The sequence below is a fragment of the Peromyscus californicus genome, unplaced genomic scaffold (assembly GCF_007827085.1).
Source record: "Peromyscus californicus insignis strain IS unplaced genomic scaffold, ASM782708v3 Scaffold_2__1_contigs__length_46816999, whole genome shotgun sequence".
NCBI classification, from domain to species: domain Eukaryota; kingdom Metazoa; phylum Chordata; class Mammalia; order Rodentia; family Cricetidae; genus Peromyscus; species Peromyscus californicus.
The window spans coordinates 17514434-17525432 of NW_026294540.1; the positions used below are offsets into that span (position 1 = coordinate 17514434).

Here is a 10999-nt window from a genome sequence, read left to right on the forward strand (position 1 = left end):
ACTGGGCTTGGTTTGAACATTTGAACACCTAAAGCCCACCCCAAGTGACATACTTTCTCCAACAAGGCCACACCCACCCCAACAAGGCCACACCTCCTAACCCCTTTCAGCTAGTGCCACTCCCTAATGACCAAGCATTCAAATACTTGAGCCTATAGGGTCAATCCTATTCAAAATTACCACAGGAACCAATGAGTTTATTGGGCTTAGTTACAGAGCATGGAGGAGGGGTTACTGTAACACTATCGCAGTCCCACTCAACGTGTCTACTCAACATGGATGATGTCTTCCTAAAGCAACACAGATGGAGCCCCTTCAGTCAACCTTCTCAGCCTATAGACTCTAGCACCTTCTCAGAATTGTGAGGCCATGTGCAATTAGAGCATAACTGCATAAAAACTGCTGGGAGGAGTGGCGGGAATATGAGGCTAAAAGCCAATGACCCTGGTACCCACCCCTTCTATGAAGGAATGTCAGTTAACAAGTCTAGTCTTTGGGGAGGGGATCTGGGCAAGCAACCACAGCTGACCTGAGGGAGGGGGCAACTGTTTTGCTCAGAAGACCTTGTTCTGCACCAAACAAGCTTGGTAATTTTCCCTGTCAGTATTCCCTCATTAATATGGCAATAATATTTGCATTGTATTATCTAGTATATGGAATCTACAAATTGTAAAATATATGGAAGATTGTCTACATTCATCTGTGAGCAAAAAGATGGTGTTTTATACGAGGAGGTTGAACATGAAGAGGTTTTCATATGGGGCTTATGGGGCTGAAACCAATTGACTATGGATCCCATGGAATGATTTTAAAAGTAAGTATGCAAGCCGGGCGGTGTTGGCGCATGCCTTTAATCCCAACCCTCAGGAGGCAGAGCCAGGCAGATCTCTGTGAGTCTGAGGCCAGCCTGGTCTACAGAGCGAGAGCCAGTACAGCCAGGGCTACACAGAGAAACCCTGTCTCGAAAACAACAACAACAACAAAGTAAGTACGCAGATGTCATACTTGTATAATGTTAAATGTGCACTGACCTGACCTGCTCCATTATCGTGAGGAACAATGATGAGTGTACACTAGAGAAATGCCTCCCTGGTCACTATAAAGAGAGAAGGATCCAGAGTGGGTCAACTATCCATAGGCATGCTCCATAATGACAAGAATGTTCTAGAGGGTACAGAGGCAGAGACCAGTGGTCAGCCTGAGGACATGGGAATGGCCAGCCCCAGGCAAGTAAGGCCAGCCTGCTACTCATACATATATATATATATATATATATATATATGTGTGTGTGTGTGTGTGTGTGTGTGTGTGTAGTTCAGAGGCCATTCTGCCTGGCCTCGCCAAGATTTCTCCTCGGCGACGTGATTGATTCTAGTGTGAATGGTGAAGGAAGGTTGCTATGAAGGTAATCATGGAGGGGGTTTTGCCCTGAAGGCCCTTTCTAGATCCTGTTGTCAAGGTGTCTTATAAATCCTGCATGATACCAGGCAAGAGTGGATGCCAAAAGTCACAGACCAGCCCAGAGGTCAGGAGATCACCCTCTTTCTGGGCCCTTCAGTGACGAGAAACCAAACAGCAAAATAACCATAAATACCTCAGCAACAGATGTGATCCTAAAATTGAAGTTTCCCAATAAAGGGACTCTGTGTGGAACAAAAGCCAACTCCCAGAGGGAGCGATAGCTGAGTGGGTTCATTTTGTGAAGAAGTTGCCCTTTTTATGACTAGCTGATTTCGAAGGCTGAATTGCAGAGATTGTAGCAGAAGCGTTTTAATCAGAACGCCTCTGCTCCTGGGGAGGGGAGGGCAAAAGAGACTTCTCAGCTCTGTGCGTCATGGCTACTCCCAGCACACTTGCTGCGGCAGGTATGCCCTCTCTGGGTGGCAGGTGGGTCCTGGGCTGAGTGTCTTGTCAGCAGGCTTGCCCTCTAAGTGGCAGTGGAGGGGGAGGCTTAAAGCTTGGAAGCACAGGGATGCTGAAGTCGGTTTGAACAATCTAAGATAGCTTTTACTGGGACTCCAGTCCTCAAGATGAGACTCCAATGCCAGCAGAGCATCCTCTCTTTTCTCCTGCGGCTACTTTGATCCCAGGAGTCCTGGGTCAGCATCCCTACCCTGCCCCATCACCACTTCCTGTCTATCAGGAAGAGCATTATCAGGGTAAGAATAAACAACAAAGTTTCCCCGTCATGGGCTAGAGTCAGACATCAGTCACCACCAATGCCAAAGGCTTCAATCAGATCAGTCAGGAATGATGGAGGTCTTTCTGAGGGTGATTGACGGCTTAGGGGTGGTGGGGTCAGACTCATGCTTCTGTAAATCCATGAAGAAAACAAAGATCAGTGGACAGTATGGAGTCAGGGCAGGACCACAAAGCCAACCTCTTGGGTTCACATCTTACTTCTGCCACTGGACAGACAGAAGCAGCTTCCAAGTTATCATACTTGGGTGAGCTTGTGTGAGAACGGGAATTTAATAGAATATGTGATATGTTGTATCACCTGAGTGATGGTGAGGGTGTGTGGCAAAGCGGGAGGGAGCTGGAAGCACCATGCAGGGTTCCTATGTCTCAGATCCCCTGCTTTCCCCACATAAGCAGGATTTAACCACAGCCTCACAGCCAAGAGGAAGATGGTAAACAACACACAGCCTGGGGAGGGGGCGCGGGGGAGCAGGGGAAACAATGGTGTTTGCTAATGCATTTTCTTCTCATACCTCAGATCAAAGGTCTGAGCTTACTTAGACCTTCTCCCAGCCAACCAAGGCTCCCTTTCTCTGTCTTTTTATTTTATTTTATTAAATTTTCTATTCATTTTACATACCAACCACAGATCCCCCGCTCCTCCCGTCCCCCAGCCTTCCCCCCTCCAACCCACCTCCCATTCCCACCTCCTCCAAAGCAAGGCTTCCCATGGGGAGTCAGCAGAGCCCGGTGCATTCACATGAGGCAGGTCCAAGCCCCTCCCTCCTGCACCAAGGCTGTGCAAGGTGTCCCACCATAGGCACTGGGCTCCAAAAAGCTGGCGGCGCCTCCGTCTTGAGCTCCCATCAGGTTGTTTTACTTCAGGAATAGCCATTCCCGTGGAGAAAGGTTTGGCCATGTCTCATCTTGGAAGGACTGGGAGGTCTGCCATGTTGCAACTTACCCTGGAGAAGTCAAAGCCATCAGAACATCAAAGTGAAAGACAGTCCAAGTTCATGAATGGCGTCAACCAGCCCAGTGTGGAAAGCCGGGAGTAAACAATAACCGCTCACAATAATGAGAGTACAACCCTGCTCTTTGACCAGTTTGAGACCTCTAGTCTCTCATCCTTAACCAGAAATGAAGTGATATTGTTGGCATAGCGGACTCCATCTGAGCTGTAGAGCTGGGTCTGCAAATGGTGACTCCACCTCTGTCCCGTGGTCATCGCTACTGCTTAGTGTGGTCTCAGACACTGAGGATAAACAGTGTTGAAGGGCATGTTCCACAATGACGATCCCCTGCCTGGATCTAGTCTGACTCCTTTTTGGAAACATTTCTCCCTTCCTTCCTTCCTTCCTTCCTTCCTTCCTTCCTTCCTTCCTTCCTTCCTTCCTTCCTTCTTTCCATCCTCTCTTCTTTCTTTCTTTCTTTCTTTCTTTTTTTTTTTGAGACAGGATTTCTCTGTAGTTTTGAAGCCTGTCCTGGCTGGCCTCAAGCTCACAGAGATCCACCTGTCTCTGTCTCCCAAGTGCTGGGATTAAAGGCATGCGCCACCACCGCCTGGCTCCAGTGTGTCTCCTTTTTCAATTGGTTTTTATTGTTAAACTCTATGTTTTATTGTATGAGGTATTGGATTATATAAGGCACCCTGACAACGATATAACGTGCTTTGAGTATATGTGCCCCAAGTCTGCCCACTCCCCTCCCTTTCCTCCTTCCACAATCCCATTTGTCCTCTAGGTTACCCTAAACAGTTTTGTGTCTACTTTCATGTCCTGTGTATACATACGACTTTGTGCTTCTCTATAAAATCTAACCACAAATGGGAAAAAAACTTGTATTTTTGAAACTGACTTAATTTGCTTAACATGACTGTCTCCAGCTATATCCACCTTCCTGTGAATGGTGACCAGTCTCCTTTAGAGCTGGACAATTCTGAGGGATTGCCTCCCACATCTTCTACGTAGTAGGAGAGTTGCAAGGAAAGCTGTGTGGCTGGAGCAAGTTAGACGTGCTCATCCTGGTAGGTGTTGGTCACCTTATACATTTGTCCATCCCTTTTGTTCAATGAAGATATTAAAAAGCTTGGGTAACAACACGCCTTTCTTCTTGACACCATCGTTGTGAGACTTCCCCTTCCTGACCCCACATGCAGTCCATATACCAGCTCTTTGTCGTAAGATGTTCTTGTTATCCTGATTCTCATTGCACCCCCTCCCCTGGTCCCCAGCAGAGACTCCTTCCCAACTGGTTGGAGGAATATTCTCCTACGAAAAGAACAAAGGGATGAGTTATGGGTGACTCTGTGATAGATATTAAAATCAAGTTGTTGGTTAAATTACAGATTAACACTGAGAAACTACAGCTTACTTCCCCTCCTTACACATAGAATCGTGTTCTAGAAAGTTCCCCAGGCTGTCTCCAGCTCATATCCCCCATTGTCTCTGTGGCTTCTGATGATGCAGTTCACCTAAGCAACCTGGCCACCATTTTCCCAGCCAGGGCAGGTTAACCCTGTTCTTCCTGAAGCTTCATCCCTTCAGATGTCATCCAAGCAGAAAAATAAAAATAAAAATAAAAACAAAAAGATGCCACATTCCTTGTTTTGATCCTTCTCTGTTTAGTATTTGAACTTACTATGACAAACATTAAGAGAAGCTTGCTGGTACCAAAGGAGTCAAATTCGGTGGGAAATTCTTGCTACTCCATTCATATATCTCTTATTTTAATGCCATTTTCAAGAGAGGGTTTTAATGAGTTAGTGAATTACATTCTTTTAAATATTTCAAAATGTGTTCATAAATTTAACATATCTGGCTCCTTTTAAAGCAACGGGTAGACCTCATTAACATGGGAAGCGCTCTCAAACACTTAAGGAGTCCTCATAAATCTCGCAAGAGAAACTTCCCGAGAGCCCTTGACTTCTGCTGAGCACCCCACTCTTGTTGGTACTTACATAAACTCTCTTAAACTTCTCAACTTAAAATTACAAATCCAAAATTAATTTCTCACCACAGGAACCTCGAGGATATTCACTTGCCTGAGAGAATAAACTACCATAAATACATGTAGAAAACACTGTCTGATAATTACAACGCTTGCCATAAATAATATTAAGAAACAGACCTGGTTTTATTCGGCAATAACTCTTTTAAATTATTAAAACTTCCTGGGTTCTAGACTCAATAAGAAAGCTATTTTACCATCTCCAGAAAATTTAGATTATACTCCAAGAAACGTGGGACGCATTGTTCTTTAGTAATTATGATTCCCTTTTCAGTGGGCCAAAACTGCCACCTGACCAACACTTAAGGTCAGGATCATGATCTGGTGCCCCCACACATTCTACTCTAGTCCCCACCACCCTGACTATCTGCATTATATCCCCTCTTCTGGTGTCTCCATGGAGACAGGCTCCAGGGCCACCTGGAAGTTCGCCCATCATCCCATTGATCTGGCTGGTTCCAACCTGTGTCTCACCCTACTTTGGTGATTATGATGAATTAACTTAATCAGCTGACTACTACAGCCTTTTCTATAAAAAAATAAAATAAACAACCTTATTAGATGAACTGATTAATTTGACATTCATTTTGTCAAGTTAGTCAAAGAAAAATATGCTACTAAATCAAAAGAGTCACACTCTCACATTGCTAAATGCGATAGTGGCTTAGAAACTGAACTGTAGAATGGACTCCAGAATTTAATGTGAGAAACACTCTGTCCAACAAAGGAAGGCTGGAGAGATGCCTCTGTGGTTAACAGCACTGGGTGCTATCACAGAAGACCCAGGTTGGGTTCTCAGCACCCCCAGGGTGGCTCACAATCATCTGTGACTACAGTTTCAGGGGATCAGATGCCTTCATAAATGAGAATAAAAATGAATGTTCACAAAATGGATTAAACGAGATCAGCAGGAGAAAGAAAGAAGGTGAATTATAGAGAAAAATGGATGATAAGAACAAGCAACATCTAGATATTATAGTGAAGGGTGAGGAATGAGGGCTTATGCACAAAGTACTTTATAGGCTCCTTACTGATCAGTTGACGGTAGGGTCTTATGCAACCTATACAATATTTTTTAATTAAAAAAAGAAGACTATGACACATCCTTAGAGGAAGATAACAATCCTCTAAGCAGTATAAAAATGTTTCTTTGATCCTGGCTGCACGCCAGTAGGTGATGATTGTGTGTGTTCAGTTTCGGGATGGTGACAGATTTCCAAGAAGAGTGGAAGCAGCAACTGAGAAATCACATGTGGCCACTGCTCAGCAGCTCCCAAGGGTCCTTCTGGAACACACCATCAGATCAGGAAGCTGATCTGGGAGCCAGACACAGCTCTCACTGTGGTCAGAATCTGAGTAATGTCTCTCTCCTCCTGTCCCCTCCCTGGAAGCCCCACCCAGCCCATGTCCAGCCCCAAGTGGCCTCTGATTCCACAGCCTGGCTCTGTAAATTGTTTGATCTCCAGGGCCCTCGGCCCATCCCTGGTGATGACAGACTCCCTGTGGGTTTCCGTGACACCTCAATCATATTTCACCCACTCCTCACCTCAGTTTCATCTTTGTATCTCATGTATCCATTTCTCCATCACAAGTAAAATTGAGCTTCGTGTATGAGTGCCCACCTCCTTAGTGCAGCCCCCGGCAGAGGGTAGACATCCAATGTGTTAATCTGTCTTGGAGGAAAAATAGCTGGGGCTCTCCACACAGCCCTGCAAAGCCAAAGGTCCTTAAGGGGGAACAATGGCCTCATTATCTGGATGCAGGTCCTGACACAAGAGAAAGAAAGGAAAATGCGTCCCTCAATAAAAATTTCCACCAATAACTAACGTTAAAGTAACTGGTTTGATGAGGGCAAGGAAGATGTCAGGCAGAAGAAGAAGAAAGAGCAATTTTACATTTCAAAAAAGGGGGGGAGAAAAATGAGAAAGGATTTTATGCATTATGGCTCCCAGAATTCAGAATTGATTGAACAAATTCCAAAGGCTCTTGCTTAGGATATGATTAGTTATTCATACAAGTGGCATTTGTTTTCTACCTGCATGGGCATTTTAAATATGATTCTGACAAGCAGAAAAAATAATAATAATAATAATTTCCACGCTTGACTTCCAAGTGGACAAAAATTGCAACTTGAAGGGCGTTGTTGTTTGGAGGCGAGGCAGAGGCAGGAGCTGTCCAGCCTGGGGCCTCTCAAACAAGGGAATGAAGAAAGAAGAAATGTAGGCTACGGGAGACAAAGAAGGAAACGGAGGAAAGAGAAAGGGAGGAAGGGAGGGAGAAGAGAGCTGATGTGCTAAAGGGACTGATGAGAAGGAGAGAGAGAGAGAGAGAGAGAGAGAGAGAGAGACTTCCCATAGGAAAGTATTAATCAGAAACTCATTGTTTTTAAAGCCTATGCCACTAAAATTAGAAGTAGTCTCAGGAGGGGTCTAGATAAATGGACAGATAATTGCCAGGAAATTTAAATTACTTTAAATTAAATTACTTTAAAGGTATTTCATAACGGCTCCTTTAGCTTTTTTTCCATTTCCAGGCTGCTGAGCTGGAAACCCACAGTTAGCCATTCCCAGGGACACCTGTGCAGCCTCTGACCTAGGTGATCAGACTTCGGGACTACGGTTGAATTAACCCAAAGTCATCGGGAACCTCAGAACGTGGCCCCTAGGTAGAAGTAAGGCCTTGGATGAGATAAGGAGTTAACAACGTGAGTTCATATCAGGTTGAGGTAAGGGGTGATGGCTGTCCCTCTGACCAGAGAAAAGGACACAGAGACACAGACTGCGAGGGAGGGAGTCACGGGATAATTGAGGTGGAGAATGATGGAAGCCACCACAGAAATCAGGGACAGCAGGAAGAGTGGCAGGCAGGGGTGGGGAGTGGGGGTGGGATCTCTTGAGTCTCCAGAACAACACAGCTTTTCTGGTGCCTTGACTTTAGATGTCCAGTTCCAAGAATTTAGAACAAATAAACTGGATTAGACTGGACCATGCGAAGCTCTGTATGGAGATGATAGGTAACTGTGGAGCTGAGATAAAGGATGTCTTCACAGTGGGGCCACCATCCTTTCTCTCTCTCTTTCCCTCCCTCTCCCTGTCACCCACTACCCCTCTTATGAAGACAGTAAGCCAGGAGGAACCCTCACATAAACCAAAACACTCTGGCACTCTGATATCAACCTCCCAGCCTCCAGAACCACAATTTTTAAAAATGCACCTCATTTGTTCAATGGACTCAGCCGGTGGTATTCTGTGTTAACAGCCAGAATTGACCAGGACAGCCATTGACTGTGGGTAACCAGCCGCAGCAGCTACTGAGCTACAGATTGCAGAAGATTTGCAGGCAGGGCAGGGGTGGTGGTGCATGGAGAAGTCGTCACTAGAATGTCAAAGTTTACCTATCATGTTTGAATGGAGACCCTCCTAGTATCCTTCCTCTTGGACATAGACTGAAGGAGACACGATCTCCATTCTGTAAGAGATATTCAGGAAAATCTCACTCCTGGGTAGAAATTCACACTTTCTGCACAGATGCATCCCAGGCTCTCTCTTGTCTGACTCAGAACCCATCAACAGAGAAGTCTAGGAGATGGAAGATGATGGGAGCTTGCAAGAAGATGAAGCAATTTATACAACTCTTTGAGGATCAAACTCATAGTTCATGAAGGTAAATTCAAACCTCAGGTGCAAGCATGACCCCCACATGCCCAGGAAGCCTGCTGATTTTAGGGCATGGAGGTACCCTCAGCATAGGTGAAAGTTAAGAGCCAGCCAATGAGATGTAGTGGAGATGCTATCAGGAAGCTTTGGGCTGAAGTCACTGCTGTTTTGAGTGTCATTGTCCTTGCTCCACACTGAGTAGATGAGTCATGTTCTCTAGAGAAGTGATAGGAGGCATTTACATTATAAAGGGGATTTATTAGATGGCTCCATGGCATGGGCTCAGCAGCCCAACAACGACTGTCTGCACACTAGCAAGGGTGAAAACTACAGGCTGCTCTGTCCACAAGACTGGATGCCTTGAAACCTGTTGCTGAAGAGCTGGAGGATTCCTGGAGAGATGCTGATCTTCAGGGTGTATTGGAAGGCCAAGAAGATGGGCTCTGACATCCTTGAAGGATGGCTGCCATGAGAGCAGTGATGGGATGGGGCAGATGCACTCACCAGTGTGGAGGGAGGACTGCCAGCATCAGCACCACTTTCCCTCAGACCTCACAGATCTTCCCAGAGGGGCATCTTCTAGCTGACTCCCTACCCAATCAAACTGGCAATCAGCAGCCATGTAGCAGCTTTGTTCTTGCAGCCTCAGGTTGCACCACCCACAGGTAAGACACACAAGCCCTCCAGGGAGAGACAGGTCAGCTCCCAAGTCACCTGCATGGTCACTGTCCCCTCTGCCTCTCTGGGACCACACTTGTGTTCTGAGTGAAAAGTATCCCCCGCCCCATGCTTGTGGATTTGAACCCTTGTTCCTTGGCTAATGGTACTGTTTGGGGAGGTTGTGAACCCTTAAGGAATCGGGGCCTTGATAGAGGAAGTGGGTAACGTGGGCAGGCATTGTGGTTTCATAGCTCAGTCCCACTTCCTGTTCTCTTGCTTCCTGTGTGTGGTCACAATGTGATTAGCCCCTCCCCTGCTCCTGCCACCATGCCTTGGAAGCCATGATGGACTCTGTCCCTCTGAAACTGTAAGCCAAATAAACCTCCTCTCCCTTAAGTAGTTTTTGTTTTGTAATTTTATCCTATCAACAGAAAAGTTGCTGGAGAGATGGTTCAGTGGTTAAGAGAACTCAATGCTCTTCCAGAGGACTAGAGTTTAGTTTTCAGGACCCAACTGGCAGCTCACAACCACTAGTAAATCCAGCTCCAGGGGAATATGGTGCCCTCTTCTGGCTTCTATGGGCACTGCACTCATGTGCACAGACACACAGAAAAACAAAAACACAAATAACTTTTTGACCCAGAGAGGGAGAGAGAGAGAGAGAGAACATGCATACATGAGAGCTAAGACCATACCCTACCCATGTGCTCTAGAGGCCAGGCAGGTCCCATAGTGAGTGGTCCTGGTGACAGAAGCATCTGGGAAACTGAGGCAAGCGGATGCTTCAGCCTTTGCTGCCATGCAGGGGCTAAGCCTGTTGTGACTAGACCCATCAATTTCCTAAGAGAAGTTGGTTCCTGCCTCTCCACGTTACATACTAAAATAATATATGCCCTCGGATATCAGCAAACAAAACTGAAAAAAGGCCCTATGTCCACATAGAATCAGCTTTCAGCAGATCTAGGAATCTATAAAACTTTTAAATAGTTGTTTTACTTTGCCTTTTGAAAATGCATGGTGCCTCTGCTCTTTGAGTCACAACTCACCTTTGTTCACATCTGCTCTTGGTCACGGGTATTCCTCTTGGGTTTCTCCTGCTTGGAGACCCAACAAGGTCCACAAGTCACTGCCACCCATACTGGACTGTGTTGCTATTTAGCAGGGTCATGAACTAACTAACCCACTAACCAACTTCCCATCCCTCTCCCCTTTCACTCCCTTCCTTCCTCCTTTTCCCTCTTCTTCCCTCTCTCCATCTCGTCTTCCTTCCAGCCCCTTCTATGGATTCTGGATGCCTCGGAATCCAGGTCCCTAGAAGCTGTTCCCTTCCCGCTTGAGCAGAATAGATTTGTTGACAGCGAAAGCCCAGGGAGAGAGTGTGCCTGGGAACATAAACGATGCAGGGCAGAAATAAGACAAGAGAAAAATAGAGAAAGAGACTGCTATTTTTAAGTAGAACATTCTTTTCTCTCCAGTGACTTGGGAGAAAGGCA

General features: G+C 45.9%; 1 long non-coding RNA gene across 1 annotated transcript; it reads right to left on the minus strand.

The window, feature by feature from the left end:
- Positions 1-3749: 3749 nt before the first annotated feature.
- On the minus strand, positions 3750-10791 carry LOC128120812 (uncharacterized). The gene is made up of 3 exons (XR_008221954.1): positions 10553-10791; positions 6813-6956; positions 3750-4451 (listed from the first exon to the last, which is right to left on the minus strand). It is a non-coding gene; the product is annotated as an uncharacterized LOC128120812 (long non-coding RNA).
- Between the last annotated feature and the right edge of the window lie 208 nt (positions 10792-10999).